General features: G+C 47.2%; 1 protein-coding gene across 1 annotated transcript in view; it reads left to right on the forward strand.

The window, feature by feature from the left end:
• The window catches only part of MED31 (mediator complex subunit 31), a 47,789-nt gene that overhangs the window by 18,833 nt on the left and 8,268 nt on the right, over positions 1-20,688 (forward strand). The window lies entirely within an intron of this gene.

A 20,688-nucleotide genomic window follows, 5' to 3' on the forward strand; every position in this document is an offset into this window, starting at 1 on the left:
AATTTTAGAGCGGTATAAAAATAGCCCTACATCTCCCAAGTTTTCAATTAAATGCATTACAGATTTTTTGGACAGCAAATAATTCTCATCGTCTGATATACTAACCACTCTACCCATTTCACAAAGAAGAGTTTTTACCTCCCTAATGGAAATGAGTGTGCAATTTTTTGCACCAGAAATGAGAAGGTTGTGCACAGTTTGAAAAATCAATCAATCAGGATTTGTAGAGCACGGCTGCTTCCCCTGTGAGGGGCTTGAGGCACTATCGGATAAGCCTGGTAGTTCGCTAGTTCTTCTATTGGTTGGATTGTGCACTGGTTATTGATTAATGTAAAATTAAGGTACACTGATTTAATCTCTTCATAGTAAAGAAATGTGTAATGTTATAAAGTAATATGCCTCAGCAGTCCCTCCTCTTATTTCTTCCTCACAGTCATGTTTTGTTACTGCACCTTAGTCCTGTTGCGTAGCTCTAAGGCTCATGCACATCTACTCAGAGAATGCACCTAAATCAATTTCTCACTCAGATTGAAAGTATGCAATTTAAGTATTCCCACTGCTTGAAACAAACCAACATAAAACAATAGTGAAACGACTAACCTGATTCCGTGAAAAAGCGAATATTGCTGATTAGCTGCCCTGATGCTTCTCCTGGCCAAGCGCAGAGTGGCAGTCCATTGGGGTCGGTTGCTGGCTCCCTCGATCCAAAAATGGCTAACTGATATCGCGTATTGTCATGAACAGTTCGTATTGGGACCTAATGTCACCGCAGGCTCGACCCCTGGACATTGGGGACCCCTACACCTCCATCCTTCTCCAAAGGGATACAGCCCTCCCTATCGAAATAGAACGCTCCTCACCCAATCAGAGAGCAGCTTTGTAATCTAGCCTGCTACAATTCAGTGTCAAGTGCACTACAAGAGGATGGTTATCGAGATTATAATTACCATGTCTTAGATTATGTGCTGGGGAGTTTAGCTCACTGCATACTGTGCTAGCTCTGGAAATGTAACATGTATGGCTCGTTGTAGTATTTGCCACAAAAAGTTCCTATTTTGCAACTCTACCCAATATGCACAGTTTTTGTTGATCATTGCTATATTGATTGTCTATGCACAGCCTGCTGTTAATACATAAATAATAAAAAAATAAAAAAAGGGACTCGGTGAAAACATACCAAACCCCTCCTCTAGTCATATTTTTATAAGACTGCATTAAGATAAGGTAACTACTGTTGATCTCAAGTATCACAAGTACAGCCTGACCATGTGTAATTATTAAAAGGAGTAAAACGTTCATGACATTACTGGCTTACTTTCTTTAAAAATATCAGTTTAGTAAGAACACAAATACAATCATTATGCCTCAGCATATAGCATTGTTTTTAGACCTCATCTGAGAAAGAAGGTGATTCCATAATAGGTGCACAACTCTTTCTTTAAAAAACTAGCATGCCGTCCAATACATGCCACCCTATCACACTGCAGTTCTGATAACGTCTTGATGCAAATAGTATTGGCTGCACAGAAGTTCAACAAGTCATTCGCCTTAAACTGCATAGATTGCGCTATGTTTGGCTCCACTCCAGTATATGAGAAGTGTTTGCACTGTAACCCCATGACCCAAGATGAGAGACAGCCTGAGGGCAGGGTCAGGTCCATGTTAGCCCCATATGCACGCACATAAAACTTCATAAGCGTCACGGACCTGTGCAAGGAATGATCGGGTGACAAGGCAGCACTTTCTCCAGTCAAAGATAGGTTCTGTCTATGAAAGGCACGTCATTCTGTACCCAGGCACATTGTGATAGGAATCAGAACTGAGATAGCATATATGGTGTCATCTTGGTTTTTAAGCCTAGCTGATGTGCATGGCAATATCCATTTTCTAGAGAAGAGGGTATGCAGTTCCTTAGGTGGGTCAAGAGAGGTCAAGAGAGATCAACAATGTGTGTTGTCACCAAGAGAAATGGCAGTTTTTAAATAATTGGCGGGAGGGGAATTCTTTCTTTCTGAATTAGGGCCCTCACTCACTCAGCCAGCTAGATGTCATTTGGGCCTGCTCCTCGTCGGGTCGGCGCTGCAATACCCGACGGGCACCCAAAGAGGGGTTCTTTTGCGTAGATCTTTTGTTCCTTGCCGTTTGGTGCAGTGGAGGTGAGGGACCTAAGAAGTGTAGATGTAGTGTAATGGAAAGTGATTAAAACAGGTTGTGTAGTCCAAAGAATGACTTTTATTCAGGTTGACTCCCCTCCTGGTTAAAAGGAAGAGTGGCGACTATCTGAATTAATGGTTCAGGATAACTGCGCTCTACTCTTAAGGAGTCGACATGTTTCTTGCCTAATAGTCTGGAAGATCAGTGGCAATTCATCAGGACCTAGTGCAAAAACTATCTACACACCGTGGAAAGGTGGACAACCTACCTACCATGTGTAAACCCTGCAAGTAAGGTACCTACAGCAAAGGACGACCTATAAGAAAACAAATGATAAAAACCACAGCAATGTCAATGGCAGCATTTTCATCGTGACAACGTATCTCTCTCTAAATACCAATTGATATTAGTGACCCTTAATGTGTGCAAGAGTGGCTAATAATGTCACACAATTAGTGGTTAAAGGTGATACTAGCAAGCATGTGGTTAAAAAAACATTCGCATTGTGGAGGTCTCTATTTTGATAAAATCTGGCGGTAGCTACGAGGGTGGCCGGTGAAGGGCATATGGGTTCACCTAAATGCTCTAAGAGTTTCGCCTCAACAGAATTCGGCGGGTTGTGAGACGCATAAAGTATTGTGTCCTGGGGAAAGATGATGGCAAGGGTATCGGGTGAAGGTTGCTGAACACATGGAGTCTCTTACCATCCTGGAAACAATAGCATGTTGCAGGTATGAGACCGGGAAAGCGGCATGTCTGCCCAGGCGCACCTCTTATAACACGGAGTAGAAAAAGCCCCCCGAAGGCCCGAGCTACTAAAGAACAAAGGCACCCCCACCACTCGTCAGGCTGCTACCCACGGTTATGAGAGGCACTGGCCTGAAGATCTGGGCTTGGCCGTGTTCTCCTGCTCAATACAGGCTCTGTGGGTGACCAGCTCCATGCTTAAAAATCGCGTGTCTTATAGTCCATAGCTTCGCTACCCAAGAGCTTACCTCCTGCGTCGCTGAATGTCGGGTCGAGGCTGCTCATAAATCCAGACACACTCACCTTGAATTCTAGGATGCAGAATGTAAAGAAATGTGTAATATGACATTCTTGTGCATACACGGCCAAAGACTCAGAGCATTAATAAGCAAAGATTACTTTGGGATCTCCCTCCAGTCAAGGGCCACTACACCTGTGGCTCATGCGCACTGTGTCGTCAGACTACACCCATGAAGGAGATGACCCTTTGGGACACCTTCATATGGAAACTGACAAGACACACTAACTGCAACACCACCCACTGCATCTACATGGTCACTTGTCCTTGCAACATGAAGTACATAGGCATGACCACATGTCGAGCCCTTAAAAGTAGAGCGTAGGGGGGCGTGGCCAGGTGCCGACGAAGATGGCCGCCTAGGGACCGAGCTCCGCCGGGACCGCTGTGTTACCCACGACCATCCGTCCATCCATCCGGGTTGAGCGCACCACCGAGAAAGCGCCAACTCCCCTGCGTGTAGCGCTGCTGCTCGGCGCTTGGAGCAACCTTCAGAGGCTCAAGCGCAATTGTTTGTGTCGCGGTGGATTTGGGTCTGCGGCTGGAGCCGGAGAGGCGGGGTGGCCGCTACCTGAGGCCCTGGCAGGTGGCCTACATCGAGCGCTGAGCCGGCGCAGGGCGGATTATTGCGGGCCGGACCCGAGTTGCTCCCGCACTTCTTCGTTGCTGCCCGGCCGCTGACGGAAGTCTGCGGAGGCCCTGTAAAGAACGCCGGAGCCGAGAGAAGAGCCACGCAGATCCCGGCCCGGCCGCTGCGGGCCTGCGGAGGCAGCTGGCCTACGACGCGGCGGGCTCGGTGGGTGGAGCTCTGCTTGAGGACACTCCGGGCCCGGGAGGGGATCCTGGTCACCAGTGAAGACGCCTGCGAGGTTGGTGGCGCGGCGGAGGGAGAGGCGGCCCAGGGCGAAATATACTGACGGGAGAAAAGGCCCGGGCGGTGTGCCTGCCGGTGGCGCCTTCAGCGGGTGGCGGTCGCGCCCGGGTGCCGGTGGGGCCTGCCCAGGGTCAACGACGCGGACAAGCCTCACCCAGCAGTGAGAGAGCCTTTTGTGGCGGCCGCCCGCGGTGGGCTGTGCCGCCCTAGATGGAAGGAGGTCCATGGTGCGGTGGACGGGCGATGTGGTGTGAACGCTGTTGATTCTACCACGGCGACGTGACCGGCCAGTGGTGCGTTGACTGGGCATTGCCCAGGGGGGGCTTGCTGGCGCCCGGGGTGGGACGCGGACCTTGGCGGCGCAGCAGTCTACATCCACCATGCGACCAAAGGTGGGGAAACCCACGCAAACCAATAAACTGGACAAATATGCGGTGCCCACCGGTCAGGCGCAGTCTGGGGCGACGCTGGAAGCCGCGGCGGATCATGCGGAGCCCTCCCTGACCTCCATCATGGCCGCGATACAGACGCTGGGCACCAACCTTGAGACAAAGATGGACAAGATCTCTATTGAGGTTAATCTGCTGCGCACAGACCTTGGCAAGACTACGGAGAGGTCGAAAGCTAATGAGACTGACATCAAGGCTCTCAAGGCCTCAGAGAAACGGCTTGAGGGGCGCATTAACGAGCTCGTCCTCCAACATCGCCAAATGGCTCTGCGGCTCGAGGACCAGGAAGGGAGGGCACGACGGAGTAATATCCGCGTAGTAGGGGTGCCGGAGGGAACAGAGGGGCGCAGCGTGGAGCTCTTTCTGGAAGATCTCATTCTTAATCATCTAAAGCCCAGAAGACTCTCAAAGCTCTTCACAGTCGAGTGTGCTCACCGAGCCCTGCTCCATCGCCATGATATTGAATTAACGTGACCGGGACGCCATCCTCCAGGTGGCACGGCAGCAGGGAGATCTCCAATACGAAGGGGCCACCATCCGATTCTTCCCTGATTTCACGCTGCGGGTTCAGCAGGAACGCCGCTCGTTCATGGTTGTCAAGGCGACACTCAGGGACCGAGGTATACAATATATGATGTTCTTTCCCGCCAAACTGAAAGTTATCGCGGAGGGCAAATCCCGCTTCTTCACTTCGCCGGCGGCGGTCCAGGAGTGGCTCGATACGACGACGGCGAGGGAACGGATGGGGCACGACCGCGACCACACGACTGAGAGAGGAGCAGCATCCCCCGGTTCTGTGGAGGGAGGAGCTGTGATAGCCGAACAGAGCCAGGGGTCATGGCGGTCCAGGTCGAACAGCCCTCGCTGGGACTCGCTCCCGGACACAGCGGCACGCTGAGGTTTCCGAATGTGACATCAAGCCACGCCGAACAGTAATGTATATGACATGATATGGGGCCATGGATGATGTTGCTGGTTTGTGAGGCGGGCGTGTTCGCTCCCTCCTTTGATGATTCTGTGGTAGATCCCGGATTGCCTCGCACACTTAAGCGACTTATAGTTTGGGGTAGCACAGTGTTGGCGGCTGGAGTTGGGGCCGGCCTACGTTATATCCGGGGGAGGGGCGGTCACTCTCTCCGGGGTGAGTCGGGCAACAGGCGCTCTGCTAATTGGGGCAGTGGGTAGTTTAAAACCTATGGAGCAGGGAGCAGGGGGGGGGGGGTCTGTTCAGAGGGATGTTACAGTGGTTACTGAAGGGTTGGTAAGACAGAAGGTGACGGATCCACAGAATGTGGTCCTAACTGCTATATATATTGTTATGGAATGTTGGGGGGGGTGGGCGGGAGGAGGGGAGGTTGGACGGTTGCTATGGTCACACATTGCTACTATTAATGGGGTTGCAGGTGGCACCGGTGCTCAGAGACAGGCTGGCTCCTACAGTAATGGATATGGCTAATAGATGGGAGAGCAGCCTTAGGGTCCTTAGCTGGAATGTGAACGGGCTGGGGGATGGGCTCAAACGTACCATTGTTTTACAGTTTATTAAACGCCACCTTCCTGATGTAGTACTATTGCAGGAAACGCACTTGATGGGGAATACATGTCAGGCCCTCGACAGATGGGCATACACGCTAGCGATACACTCCGGCTTCACCTCTGGCTCTAGGGGAGTGGGGATCCTGCTTCGCCGTTCCCTGCCCTTTCACATTGACCACTCTGAGACAGATCCACTGGGCCGCTTTGCGGGCCTGTCGGGGAGATGGGAGGGCCGTCGGTTAAATCTCATTTCTGCGTATATCCCCCCCCCCCCCGGCCTCCAGACTCAAGCGTATGCAGACCTGGGTAAACTCCTGCTCTCCCTCCCTGATGGGAAGTTGATCGTCGGGGGAGACTTTAATGCAGTGGTCTCCGGGACCCTTGACAGACATCCCCCCAGGGACACGCCTCAGGGGCACAGGTGGTTGGCGGACTTCCTCGAAGCCTTCGGGCTCACGGACGTGTGGCGGCTGCTGCACCCCACGGGTAGGCACTTTACCTTCCACTATGGCCCGCATCGTTCCTTTTCCCGCTTGGATTACCTTTTGACTTCCTTACAGCCTGATATGAACATACGGGAGGCCTCCCTATAAACGCCTGGTGCCGCAAAAGTGAGGACCTGAGAAAAAAGCTGTCCCGCTCCATCGAGCACTACTTCGAGCACAATGTCGGATCGGTGAGCTCCTCTGTCAATCTGTGGGAAGCTTTTAAAACGGTGCTGCGGGGGGAGGCGCTTTCGGCCATCTCCGGCAGCCGTAAGGAAAAGGTGGCACAGATCACCTCGGTTGAAACGGACCTCAGGGCACTTGAAGATGCTGCGTGCGCGGCTACTGAGCCGGAGGTGCAGCACCGGTTGAGACTTAAAACTGCGGAATATAGAGAGCTGGTCACGCATAATGCCCAAACTGTTATTCAACACAAAGCGGGCAGGATATGACCAAGGCGACAAAGCGGGCAAACTTATCGCCTGGCTCGAGAAAAAACAGAAGGCCACTAAAGTGGTGCCAGAGATTATAACAGCGTCGGGAGACGTGGTTACGGAGCCCCCTAGAGGTTACGGTGGAATTTGCAAGGCACTTCCGGCAGGTATATAGTAGGGGGTCGGACCGTCCGGAGGAGGACTCTGTTGCCTTGCTCGCAGATATTCGTATGCCCTGCCTGTTGGAGGCCGACCGTGAAGCCCTGGAGGCCCCCCTGGCTGCGGCCGAGCTGGAACATGCGATCGCAGACCTCCGCCCGGGTAAAGCGCTTGGACCTAATGGTCTGCCCTTTGAGCTCTATAAGCTGAAGCCCGCCGTCCTTAGTCCGCCCCTCCAACGAATGTTCGAAGAAAGCAAGGCGATAGGGAGATTGCCGCTAGATCAGCGCTTGGCCACTATAGTGACCATACCGAAAGAAGGGAAACCGAGAGAGTCCTGCTCCTCGTATAGACCGATCTCCCTGCTAAATGCAGAACCGAAAATACTTGCAAAACACCCTTGCCAATAGACTTCACTCCGTCCTCCTCATGCTGGTCCATCCGGACCAGTCCGGCTTCATGCCACGTCTCAATACGGCGCTCAACATCCGGCGCCTGAATGGTGTACTGGGGAGGTGCCATACGATCCGGGAAGATGCGGTGGTGGTTTCTCTTGACGCCACCATGGCATTTGACACCCTGGAATGGCCATACATGATGGCGGTGCTCCGCAAAGTGGGCCCACACTTTATGGCATGGGTCCGTCTCCTCTACTCGGAGCCCCTGGCCCAAGTGGTAGTCAACAACAAGGTTTCTGAGGTCTTCGCCCTGGAGAGGGGAACCAGACAGGGATGCCCGCTCTCACCTCTCCTATTTGCGCTCTCCCTTGAGCCACTAGCGGCGTGGATCCGGCAGGACATCTACCTCGCAGGGATACGGTGGACGGACGGCTGGGAGGACAAAATCTCTCTATACGCCGATGATATCCTCCTTTACTTATCCCAACCGCGGAGATCTATAGTGGCAGCGATGGATATTTTTACTAGTTTTGGGCGGAACTCGGGGTTCCGCATCAATTGGAGCAAGTCCCTCCTCTATGTCCTCTATGGCAGCCCTCCCAGGCTTCCCAGCGACTGCCCGCTTACCGTGGCGGAGGACGGCTTCAGGTACCTCGGAGTATTTGTCACTCTGGATAGGACTCTCCGGTATGAAAGGAATTTAATGCCGCCACTGCGGCAGCTCCAGCGTGACTCAACTTCCTGGCAGAGACTGCCATTGTCACTGCTGGGCCGTGCGGCCCTCTTTAAAATGATGGCACTCCCTAGATTTATCTATGCCCTCCAAAACTATCCGGACTTGGTGCCAAATTCTTACTTTGTGGCTATAGAGGCGGCACAGCGAGCCCTCCTCTGGTCGGGTACGCCTAGAATAGTGCTGCGAAAACTCACGCTGGGATGGTACGACGGGGGGATAGCCCTCCCGGATATCCGCAAGTACTACTGGGCGGCTCACCTGTCGGCGATAAATCAGGGGACATATAGTGATGGGAATGACCCAGGTTATGGGATGGACAGATGGTTGCTCCCGGGTGGGAATTGGGACATCGCGCTTTACTCCCAAGCCCGGCAAATATCAGCTCACGGGCTCGACGAAGCACTCCGTGCAAATATGGCACGCTGCACATCGTAAGTTGGGCTGGTCCAACACTTTGACCTTGGCCACCCCCCTGTGGGCGTCGGAGAGACTGGGCAGCCTGGGTCACACAAAGGGGTTCCGTAGCTGTGACCTTATCGGGATCTCCCAGGTGAAAGACTTGTGGGGGCCCGAGGGAATCAGATCTTTTGCGTACCTGCAAGACACATACGACCTGGCGCACACAGAGTATTTCAGATACATGCAGATTAGGCACTCCCTCCAAGCTAACATTCCACCGGGGACGAGGCCCCCGCAGGCCTTCCCACTCGAGGATCGGCTGCTCGATGGGCACATGCCGGAGCACGCCATCTCGCTCACGTACAAAAAACTGATAAATAACCCCCCTGATCCACTCGAGTCCCTAAAGGAGAAGTGGGTGGCTGATGGACTTGAGATCGACGATGAGGAGTGGGTGACTGCTCTGGCATCCCCAAGGGAGGTGGCTATATCGGCTAGACTTCGACTCGTGCAGCTTAAAATATTGCATCGAGTATACGTCTCCTGCACAAGACTTCTGGCAATAGGGGGGGAGGGGCTCTGCCGGCAGGGTTGTGGGGAGGCTGGCTCCTTTTTCCATATTTTGCGGGAATGCCCAGGGGTGCAGAGGTACTGGAGGCGAGTTGTGTCCTGCATGCGAGAGGTGTGGGAGGTTGACCTTCGCACAGAGGCTAAGAGATGCATACTGAACATATGGGAACCCACGGACCTACCTACACGGGGGAGACTTTGGGTCACACTTGGGCAAATGGTGGCGAAACGAAACATAGCCCGTCTATGGGGTGCGCCGACGCCGCCGAAATTGGTGGACTGGCAAAGGGACATGGATTGGTGCATGTTGCAGGAGAAGACGGTATACACGGCACGAGGGTGCCCCAGAAAGTGGGGGGAGGTGTGGTCGCATTGGAACGAATACAGAGGTGGCATATGTGAGCCCCCGCAGGCCCGCCTGTCCGGCTTGGAGATTATGGACTGAACCTAGCCTGCCTTCAGAACTACTGTGAGTACATTTTGACCTGCAGTGTCACTGTATGTCACCGATGTTGCAGCAACTCCACTGTTTTTGTGCTATTCCTTGTGACCCTGTTTTTTCTTGCAAACAATAAAAAAGAATAAAAAAAAAAAAAAAAAGAGTATAGCGTAGTTATCCTGAACCATTAATTCAGATAGTCGCCACGCTTCCTTTTAACCAGGTGGGGAGCCAACCTGAATAAAAGTCATTCTTTGGACTGCCCAACCTAATCACGTTCCATTACACCACATCTACACTTCTTAGGTCCCTCACCTCCACTGCACCAAAGGGCAAGGAACAAAAGGTCTCTGTCAAAGAACCCCTCTTTGGGTGCCCGTCTGGTATTGCAGTGCCAACCCGACGAGAAGCAGGCACAAATAATGAAGCATGATACCTAGCTGGCTGGGTGTGTGAGGGCCCTAGTTCTGAAAGGAGGAATTTCCCTCCTGCTGATTATTTTAGGACTGCCATTTCTCTTTGTGACAATACATATTGTTGATGTCTCTTTAGCTCTCTTGACCCACCTAAGGAACTGCATACCAACTTCTCTAGTGTTGGCTTGGGCATTTATGCTGGACTTTCCAAAAGCGCTTCTGTCCCCCTCTTGTTAATTAAATATCCATTTACTGTAATGATACAGATATAACATCCAAATGTGCTAGTCTAACTTCCCATGTGTGATACATGGCAGGCGGGACATTAAGCGGTAATTCTTGAAGGACTTGTGCAGCTTTCCAAGAGAAGTGGGAAAGTGCATAAGTCGAAAGGGAGTCTGGGACCGAAATGTGGGACGTGGAGATTCAAATGGGAATGCTTTTAAAGACTAAAGGGAGAACAAATAGGAGGCAAGTCTTATAGGTGGAGAGAACAAGATGTGGTAGAAGTAAAAAGAGGTGGACAGAGTGTGTGGGATATGTGTAGTGAGAACTGCTGATATTGACATGCACTTCATGATCTGCCAATGTTGTGAAACTTTGGAGGGTTATATAGTAAGGGGTGCTCTGGAGCTCACGTGGCACAGCACAGTTTCCGCCCACAGGATTTATTTTTTCTCTTTATTTACATTTTCAAAATACAGCACAGCGTGTCTCAGTTACATATAGTTACAAATGAAGAAAACTCAAACAACATTATACTAAACATTATTGCTTTTCAGGAATTGAAACAGAATTTTTCTAATTAATAGAGTGGAAACACAAAAAAGCGAACAAGAAAGAAAAAATATCGGAATTTCCATAGTATAAACAGTAACAAGTAAATTTCAAGTGGGCAAATTCATGTCAAAATTATACCACAGGTACAAATAGCTGAGTTTCTAGCACATAAAGCTATGGCCCACTGTAAGTCAGCGTTTCCTTCTAGTTGTAAATAGGAGCCCATATCTGTCTGCTGAGTATTTTCGCTCTCTTACCCTTCTTTTCATATATTCCCCTCTCAAGATTGAATACTGAGAGGAGCCGAGCGAGCCAAAGCTGGAATGTTGGGGCAGCTTGGTCAAGCCAAACCGAAGCTACACAAATTCTTAACACTGCCATGTCAAGGAAGAGAAAGCGATAAGAGAAGGTTTGTGTCTGGGTTTTATCAACCCCATGAAGTATCAAGACTGGTGTTTGCTTGACTTTAAGGCCCAAGCTGGACTCAATAAATGTTTAAATGGAAGATTTCAACGTATCAAGGCGAGGGCAAATAGAATACATATGGGATAGGTCGGCGTTTTAAGAATTACACCGTGGGCACCTAATGGCCCCCCCCCCACCCCCCAATTGTGAGATCTTAGCCTTGGTATAATATAAAGAAAAGAGTATTTTATAATGCTGGACCTGAAGCCCCGCAGAGCCTGGGGTCCTGCATCATATAGCCATTGATAAAAGTGTTGAAATACTTCCTGAATCTCACAGGGGTCTGTTACTATCTTTCTGCATTCATCTCTGATCTCATTTATCTCACTCGCTGCACATTTTTGTCTGAGTCTAGCGGCCAACATGTGGCCCACCCATTCGTTAAATTCATGGCAGTGTTCCCTTTTAGCCAAGAAAAGCTCGGCGGCTTTTTCGGCAGAACGATCTCCAATTCCAGCCTTAGCCCAGGCGAGCCTGAGCAAGACATCTTCCGTTGCTAAGCCTGAGTTTACAGCTGCTGCCAACTCCGTCTCAATTCTTGCTAAATTTTTATATAGCACTTCCACCCGATGCGCCTCCTTCGTCTGTCGGGACAGGCTAAAACTGATTGTCTCCCCTCTAAGCCCAGATTTAAAAGCGCCCCAAACGACACAGCGCTGGCGCTTTATCTATTTATATCCCAATAGGTCTTAATCCAACCTTTCATATTGGGGACATAATCCGGATCTAGTAGTAACCCTCTTTCAAAAGTCCAAGTCCGCTCAACCTGCCCACCTTTTGTAAATACCAAAGTGAGGACAAGGGGGTTATGATCAGATATTATCCTAGGATTCTTCTCTATTTTAGCCCGCTACACCATAGATTGTGCCACAAAAAAAAAATCAAGTCTATAAACTGTCTGATGTGGAGCAGAAAAAAAAGGTACTACCAGGGTGCTGGCCATTTAACTGATGCCATAAATCTACAAGTCCATGATTTCTTACTATATTTGTTAGAGCCTTAAAAACCTTCTTTTTACGACCAACATATAAATCTCCAGTACTACCCTACAGCCCACCAAGTCCATTAATATTCAAATCACCACACAATAATAGTGGGGTAGGCCAATTAGCTAACTCATCATCTAAATGCTCCAAGGCCTCTGAATCATCAGCAGTGGAGCCATACAGAGAACACAGAGTGAAATGCTCCCCAGCAAATACACAATGCAATACCACCCACCTGCCCCACCTATCTGAGATCTTTTTTTTAACGATTATATCCTTCCTTCAGGTAAGAATAGCAACGCCTCTTGTCTGAGTCCCTTGTTTGGTGGCCCCCAATAAATGAAATCCATGTTGTTCTTGGACCCCTTCTCTACTGCCCTCTATATGGGTCTCTAGGACGCATAAAATATCCGCCCTCCTAGATTTCAAAATAATAGATGCCCTTTGTCGCTTAGCCTGGTCATGAAGCCCACAAATGTGTATTGTTACAATTCTAAGATTGATAGAATTCATAAACCAATTTTTGAGTAGCTTTCCTAAGACATGACTTTTCCTGTTTCTCCTCTCCCTTGATGCCACCCTGAGCACCTTTTTCCTACAAAATAAAACTTTCCTATATATTTCCTGAATCCTGTAATGCCAAGTATCCTCATCTGAGGTGCAGTGCTGTACTGTATCCATTTCCCTCCCAAACCCCGAGCCCCCCCCTGAACTACACTCCCCCTCCTCCCCCCCAACATCCCGCATAGGCAAATAGGTTCAATCATGACCTATGTGTGACTGCTGATCGCGCAACTCGAGCTGCTGTGTGCTCCCCAGCCCCATGCTGATCTATACCACCACAACAATAGTAAACCCCTGTGAAGGCCCCCCCCCCCCGATATAAAACAAATAACAATATACGACAAATTAATATCAATTAGGGATCAATTACTCTACCATTGCCCCACCCAAGCCTCTGACATTGGCATTTGGGATTTATCCAGCAACCACAGACAGCATCTTGCTGCACCATAGAACAACATCCGACAACGCTCTCCCTTTAGGAACCTTTCAACTCTGACATAAATACTTGGGCTTTGATTTCCGAGAGGAATATGTGAACCCGACCCTTAACTATAACCTTAAGGCGGGCGGGATAAAGTAAGTAAGCTTCGCAACACATCCCCTGAAAAGCAGAAATCAATTGTCGGAGCCTCCACCTTCGCTCCACAGTGGCATGGCAAAAATCCGGCCTTGTGAAAAATGTATGTCCTTCAAAAGATCGTTTGGTGTCTGGTCTTGCCATATCTATTATGGCCTGACGAAGCAGAAAGTTCCCGATGATCAAAATTGCCCTAGGGCGCTCTTCTTGCCTAACTGAATAGTTCCTCTTCTTCTGTACCATTGGAAAACGATGGGCCCGTTGACCCTCCATATCCCAATTCCAGTGTGTGAGTTCCGGAAAGGATCCTTTCAACAAGGATACGACAAAGGACTTCATATTTCCCCCTTCTGCATTTTCCGCAATCCCAAGCAAGCGAACGTTATTCCTCCTTTGGCGATTCTCGAAATCCTCGAGTTTCCAGCACATATCCATTGCCTGCTTTTCCTGCTGCACTTTAGACTCTTGTAGTTTGTCTACCGCCTCTTCCAAGGCAACCGTTCTGTCCTCCACTTGGGTAACCCTTTCGGCCATTTCAGTACAAAGCTTGTTTGTTTTACGAATGGAGGCTTGAAGCTTCTTTGTTGCTTGAAGTGACTTCCTGCTTTCCGATTTGGCCTTGCTCAGCATTTGTTTTAAGGTTTGATATAACAAGTCCAATGAGGGAGAGATGGTATTACCCGATAGTGCGGTTAATCCCCCTGCTGCCGCCTGCCCACCGTTCTCTTGTACTAGACTTGTGGCCGAATAGTCCCATTCCAGATTACGCACTGTGGTAGAATCAGTTTTTGCTGAACTAGTCTTAGATCTTATTCTGCACCCACAGGATTTTTAATGGTAAGTAATGTGATGCAATGCTTTGCACCACACAAACCCCTGTGCAAAGCTTTAATAAATATGCTCTCTGGTTTCATCTTTCATCTCATTGACCGATCCTGTCACAACAGTGATTTTAACCAGGATTATGGAAAATGGGACATCATGGTGGGGCTACACAAAATGAGCAATGACAGTTGTTTTGTGTGAGTGTAGGAAACTATACCCACACACAAAAAAAGGTATGAGTGATGCAAGAACCACAACAACTACCTACACAAACCTCAAAGTGGTCAAGTAAAATCCTGGTTTCTTTTTTGTTCTCAGCTGTCGCCTTGTTTTCATGCAACTATTACTTTTGCCATTCAAACTAGATGCTTTGTCTTCTGATTTGGTGGTTGACTTAAGTGGATTCTCTGCACACTTGACCAACCGTAACATGCTTTGCACATCACCGGAATCCACAACTACCAGATTTTTCTCACCTCCTTGATTACAAAAGGGCCTATGTATGCAGATAACCCCTTATTCACAAACCTTGTCCCCAAGAGTCCATACTCTACTCTTTGTTTTGTGAACACCACCATACCACCATTGGTATTTCTGTTTTTGCTATCTTTGCCTTGACCTACACCTTACCTTCCCAGAACCTGCCTTGTGATTCATCTGTACCCATCTAAGTTTCATCTTGTAAATTGCCTTTCTGCCCTTTATCCCTTCCAAAGGTGATTGCTTGTTGAACAGCGAGTTGTAGTCCAGTTAGCCCACAAGGGTTCCCTCAAAACTCCACCTAGTGGCACTCTTAATTGTGAAGCTCTTTGGACACCGGCCTTCACCATTTAATTAAACTTCAGCTAAACCATCAGCTTGCATCAAATACAATGCTGTAGGCTGGTGCACAATAGATTTCCCTGTCAGAAACTGACACATTTCTTTGGAAATAAACTACACCATTTTCTGTCATGAACATTTCTGGAGTTCGCTTTTTGGAAAACTCCTCAATTGAAATTCAGTAACACATGGGGTTACTGACCCCACACATTTCACCAGGACACACTTTATTGCATATCCCACCAACAGAATTACAAACCTTTCCATTTGCTGAAGTTCATTAAAAGGACCTATTATGTCCAGTCACATTTTTTTCAATGGCTCTTCTGGGATCACAACATGTGAAATAGGTGCTTGTCTTACCATTCTGCTGTTGTGCGACTGTGCACATCCCATCCATATGTTGTCACCAGTATGATTCCTTCAATCTTTTTATCGGTAAATTACTTCCTAAGTTCCCTTCATGGGCTATGCTCAGCGCTTTCTCTTTCACAGATTCTGGTGGAACCTTCCCCAGATCTCTGCACAAAACGCAATCGACCAAATGTAATTGATCTTTCACTACATTAAAATATTTTTCTTGGAAACTCACATTCTCAGACCTAACCCACCCTTTCACCATATACTCCATCCCTTTCCAGTACAACACTTCCACTCCAGTGGCATTTTCCCTAACAACTTTGGCCTGGGCATCGGAATGCACCCACAGAACTGACTGTATTGCCTCCTCATCCACTAAAGATGAATAACCTTCAACACAATCATATTGGAACAACAGTAACATAAATAGTGTGCACTTTAATTTTTAGAACAACCATGTTCTGCAATTGAACTCACCCACTCCCTTTAATCGCAATCAAATCCTTGAGGTAACACTGTGGCTGTCTGTACTTGAAAACACCTGCACTATGGGCTTGTGATCACCCTTAACATCAAAAGGCTACCCTCACCCTCAAAAAGAAGTTGAAGTGATTATTTCCCAGGTGCATGCTAAGGCATCTCCTTCAGTTACCAAGTAGTTCACTTCAGCTGCTTTGAGAGCTTGTGAAGCTAATGCAACTACTCTTTCTTCTCCATTATTTAACTGGGCCAGAACAACTCCCAACCCCTTAACACTGGTATCAAGTCATCAACATGGTCTTCACAAATTAAAATTTCACAATGAACTCTTGGCTAGTTGAAATGCATCGGAACACCCATCAGTCCAATTAGATTACTCTCCCTTCTTCAAGAACAACCTCATTGGATAACCCAATAAAGCACAATTTCTGATGAATTCGTCAAAGTATTCCATCAGCCCTGAGAATGACCTTAGCTGTTCCTTGTCACCAGGGAGAGGACTATTGATTCATCCAAATCAGGCTTTTAACTTGTTCCTTCCCACAAATTTTGTCCCATATATTTCAAAGCGCCTACTCTGAATTGACACATATCTCTTTTCAGATTCAAACCATCTTCATGTAACTTCAAACAGGACTTAGCATGCTCTCACCTATCTTTTCCATAAATCAATATATCATCCTGGAACACCTGACTGGTTGCACACCTTCAAGGACCATTGTCATAAACGATGGAAACAAGCAGCAACCAGATGGCATTCTTACAAAATGATTTGCCGCCAGTGGCATGATGAAAGAAGTCAGTAGTTTAGAATCTTCACTTAAAACAATCTGGTGACAGTTGGACGACAAATCCATAACACTGGAAATTAATACTTCTGCCCCACACAACAAAGGAGGTTCTTCCGAAATATTAGGCAATGGCTGTCACCCACCCAGGTTCCCTTGTTGAGGTCACGCAGACCTACACACACATACAAATATTTATAGTGCTATCCTTGGGCGCCAAGACCACTGGCTCCAACTATTCTGGACAATCCAACCTTTTTCTAATATACTCAACTCCTGTTTTAGTGGTTCCACCATTATAAAAGGATCTTTACATACATTATGCACCACAGGTTTCACACCTTTCCTAAGAAAAATATTGTGTTCAAATGTTTTATCAGTCCTAGTTTATCCCCAAAAACCTGTATAAAATGGTTAACTAAGTCCCCATCTTCACTGATGTGGCCAACCATCAGAACTTGGTCATATGATTCAGTGCTATTCCCCAGTAGATTTTTGCCCATCCTAGATACATAAACTTTGCTGATTGTTCAAGACCTGTAGTGTTTAAGGGGCATGAAACTATCAACTCTCCCACTCGCAATGGCAAGTCAGTTTTTATTCGGTTGAGCTAATTTTAGTGTTTACTAGTCCGTTCTGGACAGAGAGATCGAGCTAGCAAAGAATAGGTGTTCTGTTCGTCCTGAAAATGAATGAGCAATAAATGCACCTTTAAATCTTGTTCTTATCTCGTCATATTTACACTGCATTGAAAGACAGAGGTCAATTGTCAGTGTTTGTCTTTTTACTAATTGCTGCTTTTTTAATCCTGGAGATTGGTGTTTAGTTTTCTTTCTCTGACTTCTAACTTTTCAGAGTTTGTAAATTGAACTGTCTGACAATTGAGCTGGGGTGCAAGGAGTCTGAAATGAAAAGTGGTAGGATGTCAGTCTTTTTCTCACACACAAAAACTTAAATACCTTTTATATTAACTGTACAGATATTTCAAAATGTTCCCAGGAGCTAAGAAAGCAAATGTTTTATTAATTCAGAAGTGAAATGGAAACAAAGATTTAGCTATTGACATGAACTGGATCAAAACAAATCAGAACACTTTACTTGGTAATGTACAAATGATAATAATTTGCTGAAGGTCGATTTCCACTCCTTATCGTTTGATTGCTATATCGTTTTATCAGTAAACCTGCAAATGAGTGGGAAATGTTGTGACCATTTCAATTTAATCTGTGCTGTCTGCAAATGACAGTGTGCTACCACATTGCACTTACGTCATATATTTGTGATGGTGTGCTACCAAAATTCACCACTGGCTACTTACATCAATCTTGACATCTGACGCAATGCTGAACCACCGCTTTTGTTTCTTAAACACTTGATGTAGTTGTTAGTGGTCCCCCGTGAGTTCATATAACTGAGCATTAATTTCCATTCTCCCCAGAGATCCCTGTTGCTGGTGTTTTACTGCATCTCACACACCACCTGCTCTGTACAGGTGGGCGAGCCAACAAATTAGCAGAGAGAGCTGAGCCAGGGGTCGACTCTGTTTCTGATAGCACGAGCCGATCCTCAAAAATATTTGCCATGTAAATCATGCATAAAAGATTATGTTGCAATAGGATATGGTGTATTCAGAATTCAAAAAAAGTGTATTTCATTTACACACAGAAGTTTAATCTTAGAACATCAGATTACATCACTGCATTGAGAATATTTATGAAAAGTGACAGTCTTTAAACCTGAACTGAGAATCGTTACTCCCCCCCCCCCACCCCCCCCTGATGATAATGCTATTAGTGAGTGAACGAAAAGGAAATTCAGGGGGCATGTGTTCCCCATATGTGGTCTAGATTCTTATTATACATGAAAGAACAGTTTAGTGTATTAAATCAAAAGATTTCTTTTTGTCCAGTAGTCGTGCTGAACTTGCGTATTTGCAGGTGCTCTTATATTTCATAATAGAGAAAAAGGAGGCTCGGTGATGTAGGATCACACAGTTTGAGACCAGTTTATGGGCCAAAAACATTACAGCTAGGACGAGTAATTTTTTTTATGTCACTAGAGCTGCAGGTCTGGTCACATTTTCTGATTTTTATTTTTCGGAGGCCTGCTCTATCCTCATAGGAACATATCCCATGAGATCAGCAGTGCTGCCACCATATCCATACAGACATTGCATAGATGCCAGGAGATTCACCTTCAACCCCCACCTACGGATATTTCTTCCGGGCTTTAATACAGGGTCCTGTCTTCAATGCCAGTACACTTTGTTTTATTACTGTTGAAAATGTGTCCCCACCAATCGCCACTTAATAAGAATCAAAAAGATTTTCCATGGCAAAAGTGGTTCTCCAGTGTCACTGAAAAAGGATGGAGGTTGAGACATTTTAATGGCCCCTCAATTTAACACAATAAGTTAAAACAATTAACTAAAATAACAACTCTATAAAATTCATAGGCATCCTCAAATGTATTTGAAACTTGATGGGTCTGTAGTTTTCATTTGGCTACAAAATTACAAAGTACAAGGTTTTACGTGCTAAAATTCCCGAAATTAGGTTGCTACTATTTGAAGTGATAGTTAAACCGCACTCAGTGAAAATAGTCCTGAAGTTATTAGGGTGCAGCTAAGAGAAGAGTGTAATATTTCCATTACAGTGCAGCACAGTTTTGTTCATGTTAAGCAACTACTGTTTCTCATGCAGTGATGCACTTAAGCTAGCCGCTATCTGACCCCATGCTACCTGCATACATGCCTGTATCCCAGCATTCCCTGCGCAATATCGTTGCTCGTGGGAAGATGTCCAAGCGAACTTCACTGCTTGTCAATGGTGGGAGAGTTTTCACAAGAAGTAATATGCACTGCTAGGTTCGTGCTAGGCCAATAACAGTTGATTCATAAAAGATCAGGAATGAAGGTAAACTGCTTACATTAAAAAAAACTCATCACAAGAAAAATCTGTACAGTTTGTTGCTCCTTACTCATTGTATCTGGATCAGCCCTTGCTTTAAAAATAACATTTTCATCGAAATTGCAACTTCTCTGTCGTGCGATCCTCTGGTGAGGTGGTGATAGAAAAACCTTTTGCTTGCACAGTCAGCTCTCGCCATTAGCCAGTGTTCTGGCACACCCCTTCTGTGATGACCGGTGCTGGGGAGCTCTGTGTCTGCGGCTTCACAGACGAGGCATGATGTGATCAGGAACTCCCTGAGTTTCTTAAGGGAAACCACACTTTCTCCTGCATCCATTTGCCCTTGCAATCCCCTGATGTCCATGATGGGCGAGTGAGCAGGTACAGCCTTGTCAGCTCCTGGAAATGATAATCTTGTCTCCAGTTAGGAGGGTTAACACTGCCCGTCAGGCTCCGTTTGCTCCTGATCTTCCATAACTCTGCCAGTGTTTGACAAGTGTCTTTATCTCTTGCCTTGTAACCCTGAAGAAATGTCTTCCGTTCTTCATCTAGTAATAACCTTTTCACCAATTGCATGCATTAGGTCATGTTTGTGGCATGTCTCTCTAAATCTGAGATGGTTTTGGGGCAGGCTTCTTCTAAGACGAGCCATACAAAAGGTTCCATATCATCTGTTGTGTGAAGGTCTTCTGTGGGGCTCCCAGTTTTGTGTCTATAGAGGCAGTCCACAGGATTGTCAGCCCCAAGCCTGCATTTAACCTTGAAGTAGTAGTGTTCGAGCTGGGAGGCCGACTTCTCAAAGCACAGTGGAGAAAATTGCAAAGTTCCCTTGATTAGTGGAACAGTGGGGCAAGCGGCTTGTGTTCAGTTATGAACATGAAGTTTCTTCTGAAGCGGTAGAGGTGGAAGTGATTGTAGGCTCACTGGCTTGCCTGAGCCTTACGTTCAATTGGGAATGTCTTTCCTCTCTGTCTGTTTGCTCTCTGCTAGAGAACTCAATGGGATTTGAATGTTGTTGCTTGTGTTTCTGTGAGA

The sequence above is a fragment of the Triturus cristatus genome, chromosome 3_2 (genome assembly GCF_964204655.1).
Source record: "Triturus cristatus chromosome 3_2, aTriCri1.1, whole genome shotgun sequence".
Classification (NCBI taxonomy): domain Eukaryota; kingdom Metazoa; phylum Chordata; class Amphibia; order Caudata; family Salamandridae; genus Triturus; species Triturus cristatus.